The sequence below is a fragment of the Carcharodon carcharias genome, chromosome 7 (assembly GCF_017639515.1).
Source record: "Carcharodon carcharias isolate sCarCar2 chromosome 7, sCarCar2.pri, whole genome shotgun sequence".
Lineage (NCBI taxonomy): Eukaryota > Metazoa > Chordata > Chondrichthyes > Lamniformes > Lamnidae > Carcharodon > Carcharodon carcharias.
Window position 1 is genome coordinate 83,283,013 of NC_054473.1, and position 13,243 is coordinate 83,296,255.

Consider the following 13,243-nt stretch of genomic DNA (forward strand, 5'->3'; position numbering starts at 1 on the left):
CAAACTGTGTTATCATTCTGCCATTGCTTGTAGTGCATCTTTAGGAAACTGTTTATTCAGCAGGGCAAGGATTAATCACTGTGCAGCTGTTTGCAACTCTGTTATTTAATTTCACAGGATAGGGAATAAAGTACTGATCACAGCAGTTGTGCAAATGTAGAGCTCAAGTTTATTCAGCAGGCAAAGAGTTAAAACATGAGTCTTAACATTTGTTGGGTGACCATATGGTGTATTGGTTTATGCAGCGGGATAAACATTAAGATTCTAGTGAGCATATGTTATGCTAAATGTATAGAATCCAGGATGTAACACTTTTATATGATTGGCACAAGATTACTAAACTAAGAAAGGCAAGATGGAATAGAACACTAACTTTTGATTAAATCGAGCTAACAGGTCTCTTTTCCAAATGGCAGCCATGCTCTTCAGTAAAGCTGTTGGGCATTCTCAATCCAGCTCTATAACTCAGAATTTTCTAGAATTTGACACTGGTTGCACAGAACTGCCCACAATGTGCACCTTCACATAAGGAAGGCCAGTGTGAGAAATGGAAATGTCACACTCCTGCATGGGGGGGTTTGAACGAGTTAGGGTTTAAATCACAGTGTTAGAGATTTACCTGACATTTAACAAACAAGTACCTGATCCGGCACTGCTCAATGTTTCCACTAGGTGCAGAAACGTGAAAGCAAAATGTTCGACTCATAGGGTCACACACACAGAAAAGATCTCTATCTTTGATAGAGATATGCTCTCGCTGCTCCCTCCACCCCACTCTTTCCCCACAGTTCTGAAACTTCTTCCTGAGCACTGATGTGTTCACCTTAAACAATATAAAATTCACCAAACATTAGAATCGGTATAGCACTAAGCTGGATAGAAAGCTTCCTCCTGCATTACACAATTAAATTACAGTAATTTAAACTTAAATGTCAAACATGCTGCTAGCTTTATTTTTACCATACTGCTTCTACGGTTTTCTTTATAGCTGGCTGCTTCACAACTTTGGGTAGAGGACGTATAAAAAGTTGACCTGGTTTTACCACTTTTGATTCTTGTGACTTGGAAATATTTGTCATTGTGGAAACCCACCCAGTGAATGCCACCTGCCGTGGCCTAGCTAATATACGAGGGGGTTTGAGACATCTGAGAATTTGTCTGAATCACCAAGCAGGTAAGTGCAGCACCTCAATAGTATAGTACAAGTCAAACAGCCCAGGAGACCTCAACTCTGGTGTGTCCTGAGTTATCTATCTCAGTCAGGCAATAGGGATTCTAGAATTGGCTTCAGTGCCTCTGGGTTGGGGAAGGGGAGAAAATCAGCAAGTGTTCCCTCTTCAGTGGTTATTTAATAGAGTACATACATCTCAACTTTGGGTAAATGAATGACTGATGCGACCCATGGAAGGACATATTAATACTGATGGTCTAACAGAAATGTCTAGAATTGAAGCACTCATCATCAGAGCCCAGTTCAGATGAGGTGGACTTGTAGTACATATGATTCATGATAAAATCCCTTAGGTGCTCATGTATTCACAACAAAAGTTTGGATACTGCCTGCGAGGTAGGCTGAGATTAAGATTTAAGGACTCCTTGAAGGCAAGGAAATGTGGTTTGTCCACTCCAATGGGAGAAAAATGCACAAGAAAGAACTATCTGGGGAACATGGTTTCCTTTGAACAGGAAAGAATACATCTAAGGACAAAAGACAAGCTAGAAAGACTGGGCAGTCCCAACAAAATCAGACAATTCATCTTTGCCCACATTGTGGAAAGCCATGCAGGTCTACAGTCGGGCTCCACTGCCACTGCAGAATGCATAAGACGAGACTTTACGCAAGCAAGAAACAGCCATCTTCAATAAAGAAGGGAACCCGATGGATGACAATTTTAAGACTAGTCACTTGAGTGAGGTAGAGAGAGAGGTTGATAGCCTTGGGATCTGTATCCTTGCAGGGTTCAGTGCTTTCAGCAGAGGAGATAAAATTGGAGTGGAGAGTTGTAGTAGTTAATATGCAGTTAGGTTTGAATGAATGGTAAATTGTCCTGTGGACTGACCTGCAATGTGACAGGGGTTCAGCATCATAGATGTCCCCAAATGCAATACATCAATCCTCAACCTGGAGAAAGTAGTTTGTATGAAAAACCACTCTACAAGTCAATACCACAAAGCAACATTTTCATATGTGCTTCCTTGAGGTGTTCTCCATTTTCACATTATTTTAAATCAGTAATGTTGATTCAATAAACCTATGATATCCTGCAAAGCAAGGCTCCAGGAATGAGACCCATTTTGTTGACAAACACAATTTTAATACAAAAAGGCCCATTTAGATTTTAAACTGGATTTAAATCTTAAAATAACATGAAATATTGTTGGAGTACACATTAGGTTTTGCCAGATTTCCAGCCTGCCTTTTGCTAGTTATAATTTTTTCAAGGCTACCTATGGTCCAAGCCTGAACACTGACTTCAGCAATTCAACAATGTCCATCAGAAATACTGAAACTCTGTCCACAACAATGTCCATCAGAAATACTCACTCTGTCCACAACAATGTCCACCAGGATATCCCACACTCTGTCCACAACAATGTCCATCAGAAATATCCCAAACTCTGCCCTCAATGTCCATCAGAAAATCCAAACAATGTCCAAAGACCCAAACTCTGTCCTGAACAATGTCCAAGAACCAAACCATGTCCTCAATGTTAATGAGGCGATGGTGTAGTGGTATTATCACTGGACTAGTAATCCAGAGACCCAGGGTACAAATCTTGCCAAGGCAGATGGTGGAATTTGAATTCAATAAAAGTCTGGAATTATAAGTCTAATGATGACCATGGAACCATTGTTGATTGTTGTAAAAGCCCATCTGGTTCACTAATGTCCTTTAGGGAAGGAAATCTGGCCTATATGTGACTCCAGACAAACAGCAATGTGGTTCACTCTTAAATGCCTTCAGAAATGGCCTCGCAAACCAAACCACTCAGTTGTAACACAGAACTACAAAGTCACAAAAAAGGAATGGACCACCTGGGATTGACCTGGGCATCGGAAACGACAACGGCACACCCAGCCCTAACAACCCTGCAAAGGCTCCTTAATAAAATCTGTGGGCTAGTGCCAAAATTGGGAGAGCAACAGCCTGACATAGTCGTTCTCACGGAATTGTAACTTGCAGATAATGTCCCAGACTCCACCATCACCATCCCTGGGTATGTCCTGTCCCACTGGCAGTTCAGATCCAGCTGAAGTGGAGGCACAGTGGTATACTGTTGGGAGGGAGTTGCCCTGGGAGTCCTCAACATTGACTCCGGATCCCATGGTCTCATGGCATCAGATGAAACATGGGCAAGGAAACCTTCTGCTGATTACCATGTACCACCCTCCCTCAGCTGATGAATCAGTGCTCATCCATGTTGAACATCATGGGTGGGGGACTTTAATGCCCATCAGCAAGAGTGGCTCAGTAGCACCACCACTAACAGAGCTGGCTGAGTCCTAAAGGACGTAGCTGCTAAACTGGGAACCAACAAAAGGAAAAAACATACTTGATCTCATCCTCACCAACCTGCCTGTCACAGATGCATCTGTCCAAGACAGTATCAGTAGGAGTGACCACCCACAGTCATTGTGGAGATGAAGTCCTGCCTTCACTTTGAGGACACCCTACATCGTATTGTGTGGCACTACTACCATGCTAAATGGGATGGATTTCGAACAGAGGCGTCATCCAGGGAGCTCAGGCTTTGTTTGCCTTATCTTTTCCCTTTCAAAGGAATATACCTTGACTGTACCCCAACTCTCTCTTCTTTGAAGGTAGCCTACTGTACAACTACCCTTTTTCGTGCTAGCCTTTGACTCCAGTTTATTTATAGATCCATTCTTACTTCGTTGAAGTCGGCTTTCCCCCAGTTAATTATTTTTATGCTGGATTGGTCTTTGTCCTTTTCCTTAGCCAGCCTAAACCTTATGATACAATGATCTCTGTCTCCTAATGTTCTTCTACTGACATTTGATCTGCTTGTCACACCTCATTCCCAAGAACCAGGTCTAGCAATGCTTCCTTTCTCATTGGACTGGAAACATACTGCTGTGGAAAATTTTCTAAACACACTTTAGGAATTCTTGCCTCTCTCTGCCCTTGATGCTAATATTATTCCCGTCTATATTTGGGTAATTAAAGTCCCCCTTTATAACCACTCAAATTTTCTGCACTTCTCTGCAATTACCTTGCAAATTTCTCCCTCTACATCCGTCCCAATGGCTAGTGGCCTATAGACTACACTGAGCAATGTATTTGCACCCTTTTTGTTCCTTTAGCTCTAGTCAAATAGATTCTTATCTTGAACATCCTGGGACAGGCTCTTTTTCCAGCACTTAAATGCTCTCCTTAATCAATACCGCCAACCCTCCCCATTTTCTTCCTTTCCTTTCGTTCCTGAACACCTTGTATCCAGGAATATTGAGCACCCAGTCCTGCCCTTCTTTGAGCCTGGTCTCTGTTACAGCCACAACATTGTATTTCCACATTTCAATCTGCACCTGTAACTCACCAATCTTATTTACCCAATCACTGCGCTCAACAATGTCCATCAGAAGTACCCAGTTCTGTCCACAACGATGTCTGTCAAAAATCCCCAAACTCTGTCCACAATAATGTCCATCAGAAATACTCAAACTATGTCCACAACTATGTCCATCAGAAAATCCCGAATCCTGTTCTCAACAATGTCCATCAGAAAGACCAAACCCAGGCACTTTGCTTTTCATGAACTCTACCATTTTGCTCAGAAAGGCAAGGATCATTTGAATTATTGTGGTGACTCATAATTGATGATAGATATGCAAAGAGATCACATGTACAGTTCCCAGCACACCCTTTTGTAAAAAATGAGTGTTAAACTATGAAGATGACAAGTTAATTTCTATGTCGAACAAGCAGATGGACAAAGAAGCAGATGAAGACAACCACTAAAATACTGATATGTACGCTGAACATATGTTGGGTCATTAATTAGTCCACTAGGATACCATATAATTAAAGAGTGAGTCTCACAATCAAAATTCCTTTCAAACATCAAAATCTTTACAAAAAATTACCATAAACTGTTATATTAATTATTTGGTCTATTTCAGTTGTGTACTTTAATATTTTTGTTGCATAATAATTGTTGATGTCATCTGGAATTGGTGGAAAGGGCCTGATTGGAGGAGTCATTGAGGACCAACAGTGCTGGTCGTGATAACCTTTTAGCCTGGGTGAGTCAAAGACTCTGTTGGTTCAAAGCTGTCATTGTTAAGACTTTTTTGATGTTGTTGGAATCATCCAGCTTGCTCCACCTGCACAAAATGATTCATAACTTGGTGGGTTCAGTTATCTGCCTTCATCAATTGCAGCCAGAGCAACGATAGGGATTGTTTTTTAAAGGATTGCAAAGGATACCTATCTTCATATTGGTGCCTGTTTTTTTCAAAATGGATGTTGGTGTGCATTTCAGAGTGGAGAATATTAATGCCAGTGGAGTACTCTCACTGTTGTCACAACATGATGGAGCGTACCCTCAGTTTGAAGGCAGGACGTTATCTCCACACGAACTTTGTGGAGGTCACCCCTACCACTACTGTCATGGACCCAGGCATTTGCGACAAGTAGACTGGTGAAGGTGGGGACAAGTAGAGTTCTCTCTCTTGTTGGTTGAGGTGACATCAGGCAGCATTTGACCAAGTGTGACATCAAGGAACTCTGGAAAATCTGGAGTCAATGGAAATCAGGGGGAAACTCTCCATTGGTTGGAGCTATACCTAGCACAAAGGACGATGGCTGTGGTTGTTGGAGGCCAATCATCCCAACCCCAGGACATTACTTCAGGAGTTCCTCAGCCCAACCATCTTCAGCTGCTTCATCAGTGATCTTTCCTTCAACATAAGGTCAGAAATGGGGATGTTCACTGATGATTGCATAGTGTTCAATACCATTTGCGACTCCTCAGACACTGAAGCAGTGAAAGTCTGAATGCAGCAAGACCTTGACAATATTCAGGCTTGGGCTGATAAATGGCAACTAACATTTGTGTCACACAAGTGCCAGGCAATGACCATCTCCCCTTCATGTTCAATAGCATTATTATCACTGAATCCCCCAACATCAAAATCCTATGGAGTCACCACTGACCAGAAATCTATCTAGACCAACCATTTAAATACTATAGCAACAAAACGTCAGGGATTAGGAATTCTGTGGCAAATAACTTACATCCTGACCCCCCCGAAACCTGTCCACCATCTAAAAGGCACACCTCAGGAGTGTGATGGAATATTCTCCACTTGCCTGGATGAGTGCACTCCAACAACACTCAAGAAGCTCAACACAATTCAGGACAAAGCAGCCTGCTTGATTGGCACTCCATCCACCACCTTAAACATTCACTCCCTCAACCACAAGTGCACAGTGGCAGCAGTGTGTACAATCTATAAGGTGCCCTGCAGAAATCTGCCAAGCCTCTTTCAACAGCACCTTCTAAACCCACAACCTCTACCACCTAGAAGAACAAGGGTAGCAGATGCATGGAAACACCACTTGCTGCAAGTTGCTCTCCAAATATGGCTGTTCCAACACTGTGGTTGGGTCAAAGTCCTGGAACTTCCTTGCACTTGTTAAGCTCAAGAAGACAGCTCATCGTTACCTTCTCAAAAGCAGTTAGGGATGGGCAACCATGCTGGCCTTGTTAACAATGCTCAGATCCCATGAACAAATAATAACAGTGCTTCCAGATCAGAGAAAACAAGGGTTAAATGCAGAACAAAGAACCCTGTGTCTTAACAATGCAACTTAATCCCAATCTTAGAAGAGTCTCCTCTCGTTACAAATGAAATTTGGAATTTACACATCAGGCTGTCATCTAGACTGCTAATTTGATGTTAATTGATGCTAAACTATGACTGTGTTCTGTGCTGTTAATCTATACCCACAAAGAAATAGTTTCAGACTGCTCCAGTCATATTTTCTTAGGGCTGTAGTTCAACTGGCCAAATGATTGAAAGGACAGGAAGTGAGGTCAGGTCATGAGACAGGAACATTGTTTTCTGTTGAGGTGACTTTGTCTGCTCAGCAGTCTTGTATACAATTGCTGCTTTTCGTAGCTATGCGCTTTAATATTGGGATATCCCAGTGACAACACAACAGCTTGACTACTTTGTGCACTCCTAGTCTTTACAGTGATATTGAAGAACTGAAGAAAGTGCTTTTTTTGCACTTAAATTGCACTTAATTTTTTTTTTAAACTTACAAGGTTGTGACCAAAATTGAGAGGATGCAACTACTAGGATTGGGCAGGCTGAAACGCTTTCTCTGAGAATTGGAAGATTAAGAGGAGTCCTTTCAGGAATTGTTAAAATTATGAAGGGGTTCAATACAGTGAATATGGAAAAACTATTTCCACTTGTGGACGATGCCAGAACAAATATAAGATAAACACCAAGAGTTTAAATAAATAATTTAAGAGGAATGTCTTTAAACAGGGAATGGTGAAAATGTGGGACTCGCTGCCACATGGAGTAGTTGAACTAGATGGCATTGATGTATTTAAGGAGTGGTTTGACAAAGACATGAGGGAATAGAGGCATAATTATGTAGAATTTCATAATATACAGCAGAGAAACAGGCTATTCAGCCCTACTGTTGTGTTGGTATGTCTACCCCATAACAGTCTCATTGCATTCATAAGCCTCATCTCCACCTTTCACTATACCTCTCAATACCATTTTTTTTCTTTCCTTTAGGAAACATCTAAGCTATTTACCTCATCCATTTCCTGCGGTGGTAAGTTCCACATACTAACCTCTTTGAGTAAAGAAATTTATCCTTCTATCCTGTTCAGTTTCTTATTGTAATATTCTGAATATATGTCCCCAAATATAATACAGACATAGACTTTCATGAACAAAAAATCAAAATTGCCTCATCACCATGTATAATACGCATATAGACATTTGTAATACTGTGGTTAAAGTGTCGTTATTCCCAGGGCATGACAGTCCTGTTCGCTAGTGATGGACATCAGCTGCAGCAGGCTGGGGGCACTGGTTGAGAATGTCATACTCCTGGGGGATTCCTGCACTGCCCGACCCTTACATGTTTTATTATACAATTAAAATGCCTGGACCATGAGTATCAAAATAGTCATCTCATAAAATGCTTTGGTTGACATTCTATTTCTAAGATGCCAGGTGAGTCCTTTGCAGGATTAAAGCTTTGCAATCCCCAGATGGTTTTCTGTGGAGCTGAAGCCACACCAATCCTGAAAGAAAAGCTACAGGATATTAACCATCTTGCAGGCAGTCATTTTCTTTTGCAGCCTCCCTTTTCCTTGTGAGGGTTTCCATCCTTCTGCCTTTATAGAGTCTTAGGCAGGGAAACTGAGATCTGGCCTGAATTTCACTTTGGGCCCAATAAAAGGACCAAAACCTTTGCTAGGGAAAGATAGTCGATCCCAAACAGGATCGACTGTATTCCCCATGAGGCTCACTTACTGGCTGCAAGAAGACAGATTTTGATTTGCTACTATGTACAATATGCACCCTAACATCTTCAGATCAATTTTTAGAGGAAATGCGTATTATATATGAAAAATTATGATACTTTCTAAGGTGTAAGTGATGTTTCTGTTTTTCCTACCAAGTGCAAAGTTTATTTCTGTTAATGTTGATTTGTCACTTAACTGCCCAGCCTGCAAGTTATCCAATGTCTTCTTGTATTATGTTGAGTAGAGTCGAGGAGATGCATGGGCAGTATAAACACCAGCACAAAGGGCCTGTTTCTATCCTCTAGATTATTTGTAGGTATGACCAGGAAACTGACTTGTTATCCCATCAATCTTCCTGTGCTAATGCAAAGACCCTGAAGTGAAAGGACAGTGTTAAAACCAGCCTCACCACACAGTGTCCATTACCTGGTCAACTGGTAGGAGAGGTGTAAAGTGTTCATTCTCTTTAATGTGTTGTTCTAAACTAGTGATTATGAAAGGCTCATCAGATATGGTATGGGGAAGGGGGTGAAAGGTCTGTGCTTTCCGACCTGGAAATATCTCTTCCATCACTAAGGGTGCCAATGAGGTTCCTGTTTTGTGTCAAAATGTTTATTTTCCGCTCTGGAATCCTTTAATTTTTAGACATTCCCAGCCCATCTCAGATTGAATCCTTCTGCCATATCTCAGGAGGCTCTGAAACTCCTGGAAAAGACACAAGAGACAGCTTGAGCAGATCATTCAATTTGGCAGGGTTACAGGTGTACAATACAGTTAGTGAGACAGGGCATAGATATGTTACACTTGTTGGGTTGTGGTGTACAGTTCAGACTCTGTGGAGTGAGGCTCCACTGGGTGGGTTAGAGGTGTACAGGACACTTAGTAAGACGGCAGAATGAGGTTACACTAGTTGGGTGGGGGGGTGTATAGTACAGTCCGTGACTTACCTAAAGCTACAGAGAAGCCAGTGAAGAATCAAATGAATAAGTCTGATTTTTTTCACTGGTTTTGGAATATTAACAGTTTGTAAGCTGGATAAGATCCTTTTTGTTACAGGGAAGTGAGGCAGAAGTTGGTTTTGCCCTTTTTTTGTTAGTAACTCATGGTCAGTAATTTTCCTGTAAACAATTCTCTATCGATGCTGGAATATCACTCCCAAAACCATGAGCTCTTTTCTTGTGCAGTAACCTTTTATGTGGCACCTTACTGAATGCCTTTTGGAAATCCAAATACACTACATCCAGTGGTTCCCCTTCATCCATCTTGCTTGTTACATCCTCAAAGAACTCCAAAAAATTTGTCAAACACAATTTCCCTTTCACAAAACCATGTTAACCCTGCTTGATTGTATTGTGATGTTCTAAATGTTTTGCTGCTACCTCCTTAACACTAGATTCTAGCATTTTCCCAATGACAGGTGTCAGGCTAACTGGCCTATAGTTTCCTGCTTTCTGTCTCCCTTCTTTCTTGAATAGATGTGTTACATTTGCCGTTTTCCAATCCGCTGGGACCGTTCCAGAACCTAGTGAATTTTGGAAGATTATAACCAAAGTATCCACTATCTCTGCAGCCACGTCTTTTAAGATGCTAGGATGCAGGCCATCGGGTCCAGGGTTTTTGTCAGCCTTTAGTCCCATTAGTTGTCCTCATACTTTTTCTTTGGTAATTGTAATTGTCTTAAGTTGCTCCCTCCCTTTTTGCCTCTTGATTTTCTACTATTCTTGGGATCACAACAAGATTGGTGAAATCAGCAGTGAAGTATATGAGAGCCAAATGAGTGAGCCTAGCCTTGCTCTTTGCTTATGGATCCCCCATTGTGCTGGGACATTTTACCATCTGCATTCTAATTTCCATACAGTCTAGGAGATTACAACAGCTTTACATAGGATTGACTCCAATCACTACTTCAATGTATAGACTCATGAGCTGATTTAGAAAACCCTCTTGTAATACCCTCTCCAGACACCCAGTAGGTTCAAATCCTTTTTCATTGGTGCAGTAGCAGGGCAACCCATTGCATGGAAATTCCTGACCAGTGTGTCAGTGTAAGAGTGCAATGCCTCCCTACCATTTCAAAGGACTATTTTCCCAGCAGTAATCACAGTGCATTAGATAGTACTGAGATTCACTGATGCACTGACTTGGCATCAACATTTCCAGTCAACAGTTTTGCTTCTCAATGTTTAAATGCATGATCTCTCTGAACCACACAGGCAGCAACTAAAGTATGCTTGCCAGGCACTGTCTCTTTGAAATGCTGTTGAAAGCTAATCTATATTCTCAGATTTTAAAAGTTCAGTGAAAATTTATTTCTTGACTTCCAAAGGCAATGAAAGATTAATAACATTGAGATAAAATAAATATTTTCTGCACAACTGTGATCTCACATCTTTGTCAGTGGAAGGTTTGTTGCTGTTGTTGAGGAAAGTTTGTGGGGGATTTACAGCATCAAAGTAGCCATTTTAACTGTAGGGTCCTATCAGTGGTGGAACTCAGTCTGTGCAAAGAGTCTGCATAAAGAGGCGGTTCCTTTATAAAAGTTCAGAGGGAATAATAATTGCCGTGAGGTCTTTATCATGTTATCCAGCAACATCTGTACTAAGTTTTTCAGCTGAACAGGATTGCAATGGTGCAGGCTCAGTAAACCTCGTATTTATCACCTAAGTCTAGACTGAATGAAATACACTAGTCACGCCAGTTCAGTTCATACTGTGACAGATAATGGTTTCCGTGTCAAGTCCCGTCTCAAAACACTACAGCACATCTCTTAAAAAATCTCTCTGAAATTTGCAACAGGGGGCATTAAACTACTTAAAACAAAATATTTGTGGCATCTAATCCTACTCTTTACCTACACATTTTATGGGCATGTGCTCTCCTTCCTCACCATTCATTTTAAACATTCAATGATGTCTACAACATCTACCTGCTTTAGAATTTTAAAATCCCCTCCCAAGCCTATATTTCTCCAAGGTTGCCAACTCTATCTGGACATATTTCTGGAGGTTTATTTACATATCCTCCCACTCAGTCTAACAACTTTTTTTTACCCCATCTCCAATATTTTTTAATAACTAATAAACAAATGTGTTCAAAGAAAACAAATAATTTTTAATGTCCCATTGATTTTTCTCCTGGTCAGCTTATAGCAATACCTGGAAAAACTCAGCAGGTCTGACAGCATCTGCGGAGAGGAGCACAGTTAACGTTTCAAGTCCGAATGACTCTTCAACAGAACTAAGGAAAAATAGAAAAGAGGTGAAATATAAGCTGGTTTAAGGGAGTGTGGGACAAGTAGAGCTGAATAAAGGGCCAGTGATAGGTGGAGATTGCCAAAAGATGTCATAGACAAAAGGACAAAGAGGTGTTGAAGGTGGTGATATTATCTAAGGAATGTGCTAATAGGTGACATTAAGGGTAGAAAGCAGGATGAGCAAGGTACAGATAGCCCTAGTGGGGGTGGGGTGGGGGGGGGGAGGGATCGAAATAGGCTAAGAGGTAGAGATAAAACAATGGATGGAAATACATTTAAAAATAATGGAAATAGGTGGGAAAAGAAAAATCTATATAAATTATTGGGAAAAAGGGGGATCGGAAAGGGGGTGGGGATGGAGGAGAGAGTTCATGATCTAAAATTGTTGAATTCAATATTCAGTCCGGAAGGCTGTAAAGTGCCTAGTCGGAAGATGAGGTGCTGTTCCTTCAGTTTGCGTTGAGCTTCAGTGACATCTTTTGGTTATCTCCACCTATCACTGGCCCTCTATCCAGCTCTACCTGCCCCACCCCCCCTTAAACCAGCTTATATTTCACTTCTTTTCTATTTTTCCTTAGTTCTGTTGAAGAGTCATACGGACTCGAAATGTTAACTGTGTTCCTCTCCGCAGATGCTGTCAGACCTGCTGAGCTTTTCCAGATATTTTTATTTTTGTTTTGGATTTCCAGCATCCACAGTTTTTTGCTTTTAGCTTATAGCAATACCTGCAATATTAATCTTCAGTTCCTGGGAACTCCTGGAGAGCTGGCAATCCTACTCAGTCCCTAACTCTCCTGCGACTAGCATGATGAGCAAGCTGCAGATGGTGTGACCATGGACTTATTGTTTCCACCTCACTCCCCTTTCCCTCACCACAACGTTCCCCTTCTGATTTTCTGTTTTCTGCCACTCAAGAACTGCCCACTGCCCAAGTGTTGCAGTCCCAGGAGAAAAAGGGAGAGCGGATAACAAGTTTGGCCGGGTGGTTAACAGTGAGGTTGGGTGTCTTGGGCTACAGGAAGATATAGATGGGATGGTCAAATGGGCAGATAAGTGGCTGATGGAATTTAACCCTGAAAAGTGTGAGGTGATACACTTTGGAAGGAGTAATTTCACAAGGAAGTATTCAATGAACGGCATGACATTAGGAAGTTCTGAGGAACAAAGGGATCTTGGCGTGTGTGTTCATAGATCACTGAAGGCAGATGGGCATGTTAGTGGGGTGATGAAAAAGGCATATGGGACACTTGCCTTTATCAGTCGAGGCATAGATTACAAAAGTAGGGAGATCATGTTGGAGTTGTATAGAACCTTGGTGAGGCCACAGCTGGAGTAGTGTGTGCAGTCCTGGTCACCACTTTATAGGAAGGATGTGATTGCACTGGAGGGGGTGCAGAGGAGATTCACCAGGATGTTGCCTGGGATGAAACATTTAATTTATGAAGAGAGGTTAGATAGACC

General features: G+C 41.5%; 1 protein-coding gene across 1 annotated transcript in view; it reads right to left on the reverse strand.

Moving 5' to 3' along the window:
* Positions 1–13,243, reverse strand: part of LOC121280368 (testis-expressed protein 264 homolog) — a 391,323-nt gene that overhangs the window by 41,777 nt on the left and 336,303 nt on the right. The gene's annotated exons all lie outside the window — the stretch shown is intronic.